This window comes from Carassius carassius, chromosome 36 (assembly GCF_963082965.1).
Source record: "Carassius carassius chromosome 36, fCarCar2.1, whole genome shotgun sequence".
Lineage (NCBI taxonomy): Eukaryota > Metazoa > Chordata > Actinopteri > Cypriniformes > Cyprinidae > Carassius > Carassius carassius.
Window position 1 is genome coordinate 7,396,137 of NC_081790.1, and position 15,998 is coordinate 7,412,134.

Below are 15,998 nucleotides of genomic sequence, written 5' to 3' on the forward strand. Positions count from 1 at the left end.
TGAAATAAAAAAAAGGAATTAAAAAAATATGTAACTAATTGTATTTTTATTATACATATAGATTCATATATTGAATATTCTATATTTTAATTGTATATAATGTTATATAAATATATTTTATTTAAAATTGTTTAAATTTTTTTAACAAACATAAAATACTGTAATACATGTATATACATACATGAACACAAAATATATAGTATTAAACATATTGCAATTACATTATTTTATTTTATTAAAATACAATTAACTTTTTTTTAAATCTTTTTTTTATGTGTGAAACTTACCCTATTAACAGAATTAACTGAGAACTGAATTTCTACTGAGAACTAAGAAAACTAATTCCAATTCAGCATCATGTGAATGTGTCCAATTCACTTTAAATTGAATATTTAAATGAATGATTATTAAATTCAGACTTTTGGTCACCCCTGAAACACATCATAGCGCTACCACTCAAGTGTGTGTCGAGCGAGTCAGTGCAAGCAAACTCACCCAAGGTTAACACTCTACACCCGCAATTCCAAGCCCATAAAGGAGGGTAAATAGAGATCAGGAGTCAAATGCTCATAAGCGTGCTAAATTATCTGTGGAAATCAACACAGTCCTCATTAATTACACAAAAGCCGTTCATCATTTTACCACTCCCTTTCCGCCGCCTCCCCCGCCACGTGGCGTGATGAAGAGGCCCTCGGGATAAAGGGAGGATGCGTCTTTGCCTCTGACATTGCTGTCAAACAAGCTCTGATAATGTAGGAGAGTGACTCACATTCACCTTCAGCTCTTCTGATCTCAAACGGAGGGAGCCAAAGTCACACACATACACGAACGCAGGGATATTTGTTGCTGTCACCTTCCTCTTGATCATCGCAATAATTTTTAACGGTTAAAGGAAAACGATGCACCGCGCACTTAATTGTGTGAGCACCTGCCGATGCCCTTTTCAGTTCCCCACACTGCCTGTGACATTCCCATTGATGCTGTTTTATGCCTAGGGGATTATGACACTTCATCCATCTCATCTGTGAACTCTTTGTTATATTTCCCTGCTCGAGAGAGAGAGAGGTACACTGGAAGGAAGTATGCAAATGCTAAGGTAGATTTATAGTGTAATCTCTGACTCTAAAGATTGATCTAACATTACCGCTGCAGCAATATAAAGTTGGCTTTTGTCTCGTACTCCAGTGGAATACGCTGAAATAAGCCCCGAGACTATCCATTATTTCCCAGCAGAGGTGGATTACTCCTGGTCTGCCTCTGTTTGACATTTACAATATGCATTTTATTATTGGAACTGATCTGTGAATTAATGCTGGTATTGCAAGCCCCGCGCAAACCTTCACAATCGAGTCGAGTATCCACCCTTTCTGCAACTCCTCTGACCTTTCTTCACTGCATTATTTAACACACACAAAACCGGCACACCAGCGCATGATGCTAGCAAATGGAATTGACAGTGACACATGGCACCGGGTGGCTACTGTGGCTACCATGGCCTGGCCTCTCCTATTGCATGGTTCTCACCCTGATGAAAAGACCAGCATATCTGGTTACCAGCATTCTGGATGTTGAGTTTTGAATGCCGGTACCCATGCTTCTTACAGTAACTGGGTTAAACCAGTGGTTTTCAGTGTTTTTGTAATGCCCTACCACATACAATGCAGAAAAACTTTTATTTAAAGGGATAGTTCACCAAAAAATAAAAATTCTGTACCCCAGAACGTAATTAACATAATCAGTGTTGTTTACGTTCAGAATACGCATGCTTTCACTGAATGTAAACACAGCGTTGTTTACATTACAAACAGTAGGTGCATGCTGAACATAAACAAAGCTTATTATGTTGATTACTTTCTGGGTATTCTCAAAAATGGCGGAAGACGGTAACTTGGGGAGAAGAACTGCTGAATAAATTATGTTATTATTGTTGTTTTTTTGCGCACAAAATGTATTCTCGTAGCTTCGCAAAATTACTGTTGAACCCCTGATGTCAAATGGGCTATTTTACCAATGTCTTTACTACGTTTCTGTGCATTAATCATGGTAATATCATTATTTTCTATTGAGGATCAGAGAGGTCTCAGATTCCATCAAAAACATCTTAATTTGTGTTCCAAAGATATAAGAAGGCATTACAGGTTTGGAATGACATGAGGGTGAGAAATTAATGACAGAATTTTCATTTTTGGGTGAACTAACCCTTGAATAATAATAAAAAAAATTATATTAATTAATTTAGATTATACACTTGAATCATACATTAAATACAATGTTATCACTTATTTATTTTCTGATAATTAACAAACATTTTAATTAGTTTAAACAAAAAAAATGTTATTAACTTTTTCTAGTCGAGCTGAACTATTTTTTGGCATACTGTTTGCTTCAAAAAAAAATTTATATATAAAATATATAATAAAAAAATCTAAATATTTATATCTTAATTGATAACTTATTTTATGATTTTCTTAAATGATCTTAATTGTCTTTTAGCTTTTGTCTAATAATAATAATACAAAAAATCATTTTTTATAAAAGTATGTTATATATACATATACTACACACATGCAGATTTTTAAATACATACACACATATGCTTTTTTATGTATTTATCGGACTCTTGACGAGTTAGCTCTTACAATATCCCAAAATAAATAAATAAATAGTGATTGCAAGACCAAATGGAAAGGAATACTTCAGCTAAAATTAACTGATTTGAACCAATTAACTGATATGGCTTCCTTGGTCAGTCAATATCATGAGAAAGACCATGTTGGTGTTTCTAGTCCACCAGGCTGACCAACACCAGGCATGTCTAAATAGATTAGTCCAAATTCTTCAATCAGAGGAGAATGCATATTGAAGATCAGGTTCATCTCAGTTATATTAGTACTGTGACATCCTTTCAATAGAGGTGGAAAAATGAGGAAAGGAGCAATTCAAAAAGGCCCCTGTGGTCTATAGCAGGACAGTTTTGGCGATAAGATTTCACTTTTTATTGCTGCAGAGCAAAAAAAGCAATCAAATTCAAGGCAGGTGGTGGTACTCAATCAATGCATTACAAGGCAGCACATTTAATGTTCACAATGAAAAAAGTGTCAAACTTTTCCAAACTTGTTCTACTACTTAAGCTGTATTTACAGCATCAACCCATTCCAATTTTTTCATCTAATTCCAAAGATCAGATCTTATTGTTTTGCTGTTTACACACATGGAACAAGATAGGATTTTTCACATTTGATTCAGCCTGTAATTTCAATAGGTATCCAATATGTAATACGGTATATATCACCATCTGACATATTAAACACTTTTCCTCTTAATTTGGTCTCTTGCTATTGTTACACCAGAAACAATTGAGATCTGGTATGAAATCCTCTTTGGTAAGGTTTGTAAATGCATTTAAAACATGAAATCAATTAAATAGACTAACAGTAAATGTGTGTACAATATATAACCTAGTTAGAAAATAAAATATTCATAAAATACATTTGCATCTTAAGTATGAAAGCCCATTTCTGCCACAGAATTAAAAAAAAAAAGAAAGAAAAAAAGAAAACTGTAACTGCAACTTTTTTTTCCTCGCAATTCTGAATTGCTGAGAAGTCAAGTCACCTTTATTTATATAGCGCTTTAAACAAAATACATTGCGTCAAAGCAACTGAACAACATTCATTAGGAAAACAGTGTGTCAATAATGCAAAATGATAATTAAAGGCAGTTCATCTTTGAATTCAGTGATGTCATCTCTGTTCAGTTAAATAGTGTCTGTGCATTTATTTGCAATCAAGTCAACGATATCGTTGTAGATGAAGTGACCCCAACTAAGCAAGCCAGAGGCGACAGCGGCAAGGAACCGAAACTCCATCGGTGACAATATGGAGAAAAAAAACCTTGGGAGAAACCAGGCTCAGCTGGGGGGCCAGTTCTCCTCTGACCAGACGAAACCAGTAGTTCAATTCCAGGCTGCAGCAAAGTCAGATTGTGCAGAAGAATCATCTGTTTCCTGTGGTCTTGTCCTGGTGGTCCTCTGAGACAAGGTCTTTACAGGGGATCTGTTTCTGGGGCTCTAGTTGTCCTGGTCTCCGCTGTCTTTCAGGGATGTAGAGGTCCTTTCTAGGTGCTGATCCACCATCTGGTCTGGATACGTACTGGATCCGGGTGACTGCAGGTGACCCTCTGATCTGGATACAGACTGGATCTGGTGGCTACGGTGACCCCGGAATAAGAGAGAAACAGACAAATATTAGCGTAGATGCCATTCTTCTAATGATATAGCAAGTACATAGGGTGTTATGGGAAGTGTTCCCAGTTCCGGTTTACCTAATTAATGCAGCCTAAAAATCCTTTAACGGATTTGGATATTAAAAGCATATTACGTAGTATGTTATGTGTAAGCAAGGTTAAAGAGATGGGTCTTTAATCTAGATTTAAACTGCATGAGTGTGTCTGCCTCCCGAACAATGTTAGGTAGGTTATTCCAGAGTTTAGGGGCCAAATAGGAAAAGGATCTGCCGCCCGTAGTTGATTTTGATATTCTAGGTATTATCAAATTGCCTGAGTTTTGAGAACGTAGCGGATGTAGAGGATTATAATGTAAAAGGAGCTCGTTCAAGAGAAGAAACTGAGAAGAAAGGTCTGAATTGCATGATATAAACTCAGAATTAAAAGATATTAAAATATAAATTCAGAACTGCCAGACATAAATTCTGAATTCTGAACAAATGTCAATGTAAACAGATAGAACAAACAATTAGATGTGTTTCAAAATACTGGATCTGTGCATAAAGTCTTGCAGTGCAGATGCAGGAAATTGGTTACCAATGCAAATTCCCACCACCCAGGCAATTTGGTAATGAATTGTTTATAAAGTACAAGAAACTAATGTGATTGTTTACCTAATAAGCTTTACAACAAATCTAGCATGCAAGCTGATGCAATAGAAGGCAAACTCCACCGCTTAATTAGTCTCTTCATACCCTGTAATTCCAGAGCTTTCCAAAGAAACTTCTGCTCCCCCTACAGCCATGATTAGTTTTCTAGGCTAACCAGCATGATCATAGTCCAGTCAGTTCCTCTCAAACTTAGCTTGTGCTCAAACACCAGGCTGATGTCATCAGAAGCAACGTCCTCTCAAGCAGAGAATGCTCTATGAACATTTCGATCCATTGTAGCACATCAATTTTGAAATTCGAGTACAGAAAAACAGAACACTGTTGAAATTTAATTTCCCAGCATGTAATGCTGTTCAAATGCTGAATGCTGTAATCCTTGCAGTGGTGCAGTGTAAAAGGAATCTTATATGTAACTGCGGGTAATATTTCTGGTTACTCCCCTGAGTCCTGCCCTCTTCCAGTTGCTGAATACTTTGTGTGTAATGATTATATATAATAAACTTGGAGTCAGCCTAAGAATATAAAAGTTAGATAAAAAAAAAATTCGTTAGAGGAATCTACTGCCCACTGGTGCTCTGGAGTAACATATCAAATATACACTATCAAAAATAAACGTTCCAAATGGAGTTTTTCATGGCGATGCCATAGAAGAAGATTTTTTGTTTAACAGAAAACCTTACTGTGTATGCTTTTTTTTGTGCGTGTTATCGTGAAAATCCACAATAATTCAGTTTTTCAGTAATTGAGATTAATCGCATCCAAAATAAACATTTTTGCACATGATATATGTGTGTATAGTAGACTGTGTATATTTATTATGTATAAATAAATACAAACACATGCATGTATATATTTAAAAAAAATATTTTGTTGATATAATAAATATATTTATAATATAAAATATAAGAATTTGAATATATAAATGTATAAACGTAAATATGTTCAAAATATATACTGAATGTGTGTGTATTTATATATACATATTAAATATACACAGTGCATGTACATATATAATGTAAACAAAAACTTATTTTGGATATGATTAATCGTTTGACAGCACTAGTATATATGTGTTGATGGATGGATGTATGTATAGATAGATAGATAGATAGATAGATAGATAGATAGATAGATAGATGGTACTTTGTATGGATCCGATGGGCAAGATCAATAAATAAAAAAATAAATAAGTAAATAAATACATTTTACAACCATAATTTTCAACATTTCTAATTCACATTAATTTCCTAGAATTTAGAATTTTTATATATATATATATATATATATATATATATATATACAGTACAGACCAAAAGTTTGGAAACATTACTATTTTTAATGTTTTTGAAAGAAGTTTCTTCTGCTCATCAAGCCTGCATTTATTTGATCAAAAATACAGAAAAAATGTAATATTGTGATATTTTATGACAATTTAAAATAATTGTTTTTAAATTTATTATACTTTAAATTATCATTTAATTGTGATGAAAAGCTGAATTTTTAGGATCATTATCACATAGAAATCATTCTAATATGATGATTCATTATCAAAGTTGGAAATAGTTCTACTGCTTAATATTTTTTCAGAACATGTGATACTTTTTTAGGATACTTTGATGAATAAAAAGGAAAAAAAAAAGAAAAAAAAAGCTATGTTTTTAAAATATAAATATTTTGTAATAACAATATACACTACTGGTCAGTAATTTGGAGTCAGTATTTTTTTTCTTTCTTTTTTTAAAATAAAATCAATACTTTTATTCAACAAGGATGTGTTAAATTGATAAAAAGTGATAGTAAAGAAAATATATTAGAATTATTATTAGAATATATATTATTAGAATTTTTTTATTTTTGAATAAATTCTGTTCTTTTTAACCTTTTATTCATCAAATATATTAGACAGCAGAACAGCAGTTTCCAACACTCATAATATTTCAGAATATAAGAATGATTTCTAAATGATCATGTGATGTTACTGGATGTCACTGGATGTTACATGTGACACTGAAGGCTGGAGTAATGATGCTGAAAATTCAGCTTTGCATCACAGGAATATATATATATATATATATTTTTTTTAAGTATATTCAAATAGAAAACTATTATTTTAAGTTGTAATAATATTTCACAATATTATTTTTTTCTGTATTTTTGATCAAATAAATGCAGGCTTGATGAGCAGAAGAAACTTCTTTCAAAAACATTAAAAATAGTAATGTTTCCAAACTTTTGGTCTGTACTGTATATATATATATATATATATACAGACCAAAAGTTTGGACAAACCTTCTCATTCAAAGAGTTTTCTTTATTTTCATGACTATGAAAATTGTAGATTCACACTGAAGGCATCAAAACTATGAATTAACACATGTGGAATTATATATGGAATTATATACATAACAAAAAAGTGTGAAACAACTGAAAATACGTCATATTCTAGGTTCTTCAAAGTAGCCACCTTTTGCTTTGATTACTGCTTTGCACACTCTTGGCATTCTCTTGATGAGCTTCAAGAGGTAGTCACCTGAAATGGTCTTCCAACAGTCTTGAAGGAGTTCCCCGAGAGATGCTTAGCACTTGTTGGACCTTTTGCCTTCTGTCTGTGGTCCAGCTCACCCCTAAACCATCTCGATTGGGTTCAGGTCCGGTATATATATATATATATTGAGTTGAATTATGCATACTTTAAACAAGAAGCTATTAATGTGATTTGCTGAATAAATGGGTGCACCCAATCTACTGTGTATTTACAGATGTATCCAGGCGGCAGTTTTAATTTGAGTCATGAATGGATGAGGGCAGAAACAGAAGTGGTACAGTATATATATAGAAATCAATGTTCTGCTTGCTATTCATTGCCCTCAGGACCGCAGCTCCCTGTCCACGCCTGTGAAACCACTCAGATAGTTATCCACAAAGTGTCATCGAGGACAAAAAAAGAAGACATTTAATAATTAACAGGAGTATACACGAACAGCAAAGAAAATAAATGATAGCTGTGAAAAGGAGGACAATGAGTCGACATTAACAATCAGGTCTGTGGGTGACTAACGAGCGAGCCCCACAACGTTTTAATTAGCAGCCTACTGGACGGCAGAGTGATTAATGAACACAATTTTATTTAAGCTTTGCTCTGAATTAATACCAAATTGACATTTAATGAAAATTACTTACCACCATCAGAATTAAAGCTGTTTTCAGCCTTGAAAACAATACCCTGCAAGGTAAACGATCTCACCACCATTAAATCGGGTAAAGAAATATACTAATGCACGTTAACCATGACAAACGTTTCCGGCTGGTTCTTATTCACATTAGTTAACTTTTTGTTATTACAGCTACTTTTTTTTCTCCCTGCATATGCATGATTTTTTTGAATATGTAAATGACTACATGCCCTGAATGACAAAAAAATCAGCATAATTTTAATTGACACTGCACACACTTTTTTGCACGTGGTTTATAGAGTAATCAAACATTGCAATTTCAGAGAGGTAGAACAGACTAGAATGAGATTTAGATATTCAGATGCTGCCGTCATGTCCTGCTTCTCTGTTTCATCTTGCTGTTATTATTCAAGCTCGAGACCGTTTGAAGATAAAACACTTGATTTGTCTCGGTGGGGGTCGTTGGCGTCCTCCAGAGCATGTGGGGCTGAAATGTACCTCAACACACCTGGGCCACCTGTTGCTTCTACTGCAGTCTCAGGGAATTTTCCCTACAGTTCTCAGTTTCCATGTGAACTGATGCCTTATGGCTCGTGCTTATCATGAATCAGTCTTAGCTTATTATGAGAGTAAAGGCAGGCCAGAGGAAGCCCATGCTCTGGGGTTTTGTTCTAATCAGTAGCTTGATTACTCTTCCCAACTGTCCTACATTATGATCATAGTGTTAGTTAAAGCATGCTGTGTGCAATTTTTCGACATTAAGACACTTTCTTCAATCCCAGTCTAATATGCAGAGACAACTATAAGTCATCCGTAGATTGATTTCCCTGAAGAATCCAACACTGTGGCTCCGTAGCCCTTACAAAACACTGCGGTTTGCTTGCGTGTCAACAATCAAGCAACAAATTGACGAATGTCTTCTTATGCACCAACTGAAGCTTTTTATTTTATTATCTGGTTCAACAACTGTATAAAATAATATAGAAAATAAAATATTTGTCTGCTTTAAAAAAAATGAGTTGAAAAAAGTTTAGTATTTGTAACAGAAATATTTATGAAGCAAAAACATACATAATAGTGTAATAAAATAATATAGAACAAGTTTGTTTGTATACATATTTATATGTGTGTATATATATATGTAAATTAACACACACAATATATAGTGAACTGTCTGAGATTAAAATGTTCACCGTCATAACACTTGCCCAAAGTTTGTATGTTGCTTGTGTGATATCCATTGGCTCGCCTTCATGATTTAAAACAGAAATATTTCCAACATCCCGACATAAGAAATTACCCCCCCCCCCCATATTATATTATACGATATGATAGTATATGATAGTGTAAGATAGTATATATATGATACGATATATGATACGATACGATACTATATATTTATAAGGATATAAGTTTATGACTGTGTATATATATACATAATCATATTTAATAGAATTCTAATAGTATCATAGAAGAGTTTGTTATGTATACACTATTACAAACTTTTAACTGGAAGTGAGGAAATAAATTATTTTACCTGCTCTGAATAACAAATGAGATGCACACACAGGATTGTGGGATATCATAGGTAGAAAATGATAAATCTATGCTGCCTTCAAACACACAATGGGGAATCTCATTATGTAACCATTCAAATCTGACTTACATTGCTGTCTTCCTCCCTCTAAATCATGTCTGATAAGGAGGTTTTACCATTTCAGACAAATTCTTGTTGTTAAATCTCTCCAAACTGTCCTGTCTGTGGTGCATTCAAAAAGAGTGAATATTTTAGTGTGGATTTAACCGCTCTGTTTATGACCGCATTACACCCATTACACGCTGATGACAACACCAGGAGCAGCACTTAGCCCTCACATGTGCTTATCACCCCTCTCTCTGTAATCAATACAGATCTGTGGGGCAGAGTGGATGGAGGGAGAGGGCATCGGGAGATGGAAGCAACAAATCACGAGTGTTTATTCAGCTGCTGTGTATGTGAGAGTGTGTGCATGTGATAAAGCCTCTCGAGATGCTCGTTGATGACTGTGACCACAGGGTCATCCACACGCTCAGCTAAAGGATTGTAAACGCTCATTATATTTGCTCTGGAGAACTCTATTTGTGAGACTGACTGACAATATGAGCACATCAAACACTGGCTAGCTCATTATTTGGTCTCAACCATTTAAGACGAAAAAAGCTTGAGGTTAGAAACAAAAATAAAAAGTATAAATAGATAAATAAATATATAAAAATATTTTCCTCATCCCAAGTTATTATGCAAGGAAAGTAAGACATTCGAACGTTCTGACTTGCTGATAATGAAAAACCCACCTCAAGAACAAATAGAAATGTAATATATACAATTACATTTATGCATTTGGCAAACGCTTTTATCCAAAGACACTTTCAATGCATTCAGGCTGACATTTTTTTATTTTACCTAACATGTGTTCCCTGGGAATCAAACCCACAACCTTTTGCGCCACAACACAATGCTCTACCGCTGAGCCACAGGAACACAATTAATATTATACATTTTTTGTAGGATGCATACATGCATTAAATCAATTATAAGTGAAAATAATGACATACATAATATTAACAAATATTTATATTTAATATAAATGTTGTTTTGGAGTTTCAAAGAATCCTGAAACCTCTAAAAGTACGTGATCTGCTTACTGCCATTTAATTTTAACAGTTCTAGTTCCAGAAGATTAACAAACTGCTACACCAGCGGAAAAAAATTACGTTTTACTACAAAATATTTTTCACAATACTGAAAAAAGGAATGATTAGTAGCTAACCAAAGTGTATCCATACGTGTGAATGAGCTCTACCATTTTAAAATGTTCCAGTTGGGTAATTTCACTGAACCCATTTAGGCTCCAAGCTATTTTTTTTTTTAATTCCTTAATAAAAACACAAACAAAGGCTTTAATTAATTCCTAGCGAGGAGATGGAAAAAAAGAGGCCAGCTGGGATGCTACCTTCTCTAGTAAAATATCTAGAGACTTGATGACTTGATCTTAGCATGTTGAATGTAGCTCTCTTTCTGCCCGTCAAACCAAACCACCTTCTTTTGAACCTCAAATCTCCCCATTTTTATTAATCACTTGTGTCTTTCATCTCGCATTGTAAACATTACCCCTTTCACTGTCATTTGTGACAAAACCATGCTAGGTTTTTGTGATATGCTATTTAACAGTGAATCAGGCCACCATATGCAAAAACGCCAACATCAGTAGTGGCCCTGGGGAGATATGTTCCACAGAATAACAAATTAGCCATTGAAATAAGACAACTCAATAATACCACAGACTAATTGCATACGCCAGGCAATGCCCATTAATTCCCTCACTGTAGAATCTTTAGCTTCATTGATCATCTCCTCCATTTGTTTAAATAAATGTGAATGGAAGAGGAGAAGCGATGGTGGCTATATTAGCCTGTCCCTCGTCACTAACCTGAGGCTAGCATGGCTGCATACAAATCAACAGAAATGAGATAAACTGCTGTGTAACAGCCTATGTTGAATTTGTGCTTTTACAGAGAGGAACAGCTGAATTACGCAAGCCATGTCTGATCAATATGGGCAGTGTTTACAAGTGTTAATCGTGACTCACGTATATGTGTACATCCATGAAATTGGATGCTTAATTAGAATCTGTGCCACTAACACAGGAGGAGGAATATATAAAGAAATGCAACTGCCTCAGGTGTAATACTATCTAGATAGCTAGCTGCCTTCTTAGATAACACTGTAACTAGGGACTGATTTGGAACACTCTACATAGGCAACAACTCTTCATACCACACAAATACATGAATATCAACAGAGTTTGACGATAGCATGTTGCTATTGCTAAAGGCATAGGCTACAAATACACAACTCCCAGAAAAACGGAGTAGAATAATATCAGTTCTGAAGTATAATGCATAAGTGAACAATTTTGAGATATTTACAGACAGCAACTCTTAATAGACAAATAGAGATTCACCTCACAATTAATTTTACTAGATTTTGAGGATAGCATGTAGCATGCCACAAAACTCTAATAGGCAACTTACATAAATACTGATTAGAATAATCAATTTTTCATTACACTTACAAGTATTAAATGAAATAAAATTAATAGGTGAATAATTCTGAGTGCACTACAGTCAACAGCTCTGCATGAATAAGCTCCACATGAGAAACATACCTCATAATTGGTTTTAAAAAAAGTTTGAGGATTCATACAGTATGTGAACAATTTTGAGCTTTATACATGGATAACAACTGTGCCGCAGGAAAGATGGACCTCACAAATAATTTCAGTAGAGTTTGACAATATCATAAGCTAATAACAATTGTAAAAATAACTACGTGCCACACATGATAGCATGTTGCTACGCTAATGTCACTGTAATAAACATGAAAATGCATTACTTAAACAATGAATAGAATAATCTTTTTTTAATTTAAATAAACAGCTTTTTTTATTAGTATTGTTTTTTAATATTGTATTAGAATAATATTGTTATTTATAGTTATTAGTATAGATAATGTTATTAGTAATAGCACCTCCTAATGTAAGTTATACCAAAGTCCTTTTATGCAAGTCGTGCTACTCGGCCGCCATCTTGGCAACACCTCCGGGCAGCTATTTCAGACTAACAAGACCAGCTCCTATCTAAATGAATGGGCAGAGAGTCAGAACTGCACTTTCACTGGTCACCGGGACATAAAAACTGCATGATTAGAAACAGCAGTAAAATATGATAAAAATCGCTGACAATTTTTTATGACTTTGCCCCAAAATAAGGTTTAAAACGCTTTTTTCCCCACAGGTTATACTTTTACTACCCATGCGCAAGGGTTCCTCAACTGTGCGCATGGGTCAGTGGAACCAGACGATAGGCTTAAATGTTTCCCGGCTTGACTGTTAAAAGCAGATGATTGGCTTTCCAGCGGGAGGGGTGGGACATGTGCATACAACCGCCATCTTTGCCGTTATGGGTTTTCCTTATGTACTGTAGTTGTATTGAGGATTGAGGAAGTGGTATGTCTCTTTTAAATTGTCTCTGGTTATACTTATTAGAAGTAACTAAAAAATAGGTTAAAACAAGGTTTTTGAATAGATATGTTTTTGTACACACACACACAAACTCACACACACACACACATATATATATATATATATATATATATATATATATATATATATATATATATATATATATTTAATCAAATGAATTAATGACATTTAATTAAGAACATTTCTATTCTCTGTGCTGGATAGCCTCGCCCACAATAAAATCTCATTGGCCCAAAATCCCACTTCACACAGCTTTAAATTAAACATCAAGCATCTTCTGATAGGCTGTTATTGTGTCACATAACATAACAGTTTCACTTTCAGTGTGAGAGACAAATTGCTTGTCGTCAGAACAGTCACATCATGCCTGGTTAGGACATGGTGCAAGTCTGCTGCATTTTGTGTACATAAGTGAGAAAGAGAGAGAAGATGAGAGAGCAACACCTCTGACAGTAATTTATTTGGAGCGAGATCTGCCAGCGGCAGTAACGCCCCCCCCCTGCATGCCTGGCATCTGTGCTGCCACCCAAAATGTCAGCACACAGAAGCGGGCACTCACGGGTCATTAGGGAAAGCTGTCACAGCCCACTGTCACCCTACAGAGGGAAAGAGACAGAAAGAGCCACACTTGTTAGAGTGAGCGGCATCCAAACACAGCCTCCTCCACCTCAACTATTCATAATGGAAACAAACTCAGGGAAAACTGCGCCCACCAGACACCTGCCATAAAACATAAGGAACTGAGCACAAAGACAAACTGTTGAGGGGTGTTTCTTTCCCTACAGAGATCAATGTAGATAATGTATGTGTTTTATGATGATCCGAGTATCCTGTGCAGACAGGTAGGTGTGTAACAAATCGCATCCAAACCCAAGTGAGCTGCCTCGTTACATTCCTTCCATAGCTAAAATGAAACATTATAAGTGACAGAACTGATTGCTGTATATAGACAGTGACTTTTTACACAAATAGTACTCCACACACAAAGCACACAGGAGCACAGATTCCAACATGAGAGTTTAATGAGCAAAAGTATATATAGCACACTGAATTGTGGAGTAAAACTGATTTGTATTGTATTGAACTGCATTTAATCGCTAATTATTATTATCTTTTTTAAATTACATTAAGTACATTTATAATTATTTTTTTTTCTTGGTTCGTCCACCATATAAGATTTATTCATTGATGCCTTTTTCCCAAATAGGTAAAACAGTCTGTATTAGTTTATACTAAATACATTTATATTTATATATATTTTTATAGTCCTGCATGAATCATAAGTACTTTTGTAATGAATATTTCTTTTGCATTGCAATCTTTTTTTATTCATTAATTGGCATGGCGCACTATAGGGTTTTGGATAAAATAGTTTAATAATTAAGCTATTTTTAATTCATATGATTTTAGTGTGGTCACAGTGCAATGTAGGATTTCTCTCTTCAATATAGCCAAATAAATGAATAAATAAAAATAATCAAATAATGTATTATTCATATTAAACATTTATACATGTTTTTATAGTTCTGAATGATTCGTTACTTTTTTTAATCAATATCTATTTTGCATTGTTCAACATCTTTTTAGGTATTCATTGGCACAGTGCATGATGATTGATAATTAAACTTTTTAATCAGTACTTTTCATATTGTATTAATTAAATCAGTATACAAATCAACATTTCTCTTGTATCACCCACAAATTTGGATTTACTTATTCACTGTCACAGCACATTATGGAATTCAATTGGTCTTCAATTGGCCAAATAAAATTTTGTGTAAAATAATTTTTACCAAATAATATTTAATCGGTACTCCTCCAGTATTGAACATATTTAAAACATTTATTCTTCCACATCTTTCACCATATTGGATTTTTTTTTTTTTCATTGTCAGTTCTTTGTGGGATTGTTCTCTTCAATTTAGCAAGCAAATTAATATTGCTGTCAAAAGATTAATCGATTATCCAAAATAAAAGTTTTCATTTACGTAATATATGTCCGTGTACTATGTATATTTATTATGTATATATAAATACACACATATACATGTATATCTATATTAAAGAAAAATATATTAAATTTATATATTAAATATATTTATATATGATATCATTTATATGGATATAAATATATACAGTACATGTAAATACATGTTAATATTTTCAAACTATATGCTGTATGTGTGTGTTTTTTATATACACACAATAAATATACAGAATACAAATACTTAAATTATGTAAACAAAAACTTATTTTGGATGCCGATTAATCGTTTGACAGAACTACAAATTAATAAATATGAATAAAGGCCTGCTTATTTGTAAGCAATACATTTCAGCATCGAATGAAGTAAGTACATATAGACTAGATTTCTCTTGCATAGTCTACAATCTTGAATTTATGTTCACATTGTCACAGTCAGTTATTATCTAGTCTTCTTTTATGGCTTAAAGAAAGTACAGTACATATGAGGAAGCATAATGCTCATCTTTTGGAACAGGCTTCACACTGTGAGCATGCCAGTGATATCTTAAAATGTTGCATAAAGAGACAGCTTACTGCTCATGTGTTTTTGTGTGCATGTGTGTGAAAGTGCAGAGAAAGATATACAGTACCTGCTGAATAGGTAGAGAGAACATCTGCAGAGAGAGAGAGAGAGAAAGACAGAACGCTATGGTGCCTGGTATCCGACATGCGCGCTGACGGCCGATTTGTCGCTTCAAACGCAGAGGGCTGACCTGGGGGAGGAGACACACACAGCGCACAGTGAGACAGCAACTGAGTCTGAAAAGCTGTGACACTTCAAAGAGAAAGTCTCTCTCACACACACACACACACGCACATAC

The 15,998-nt window shown here is 34.2% G+C and overlaps 1 long non-coding RNA gene across 1 annotated transcript; it reads right to left on the reverse strand.

The window, feature by feature from the left end:
• Window positions 1-13,425: 13,425 nt before the first annotated feature.
• On the reverse strand, window positions 13,426-15,893 carry LOC132116669 (uncharacterized). Its single transcript, XR_009425672.1, has 2 exons — window positions 15,768-15,893; window positions 13,426-13,748 (listed from the first exon to the last, which is right to left on the reverse strand). It is a non-coding gene; the product is annotated as an uncharacterized LOC132116669 (long non-coding RNA).
• Window positions 15,894-15,998: the final 105 nt, after the last annotated feature.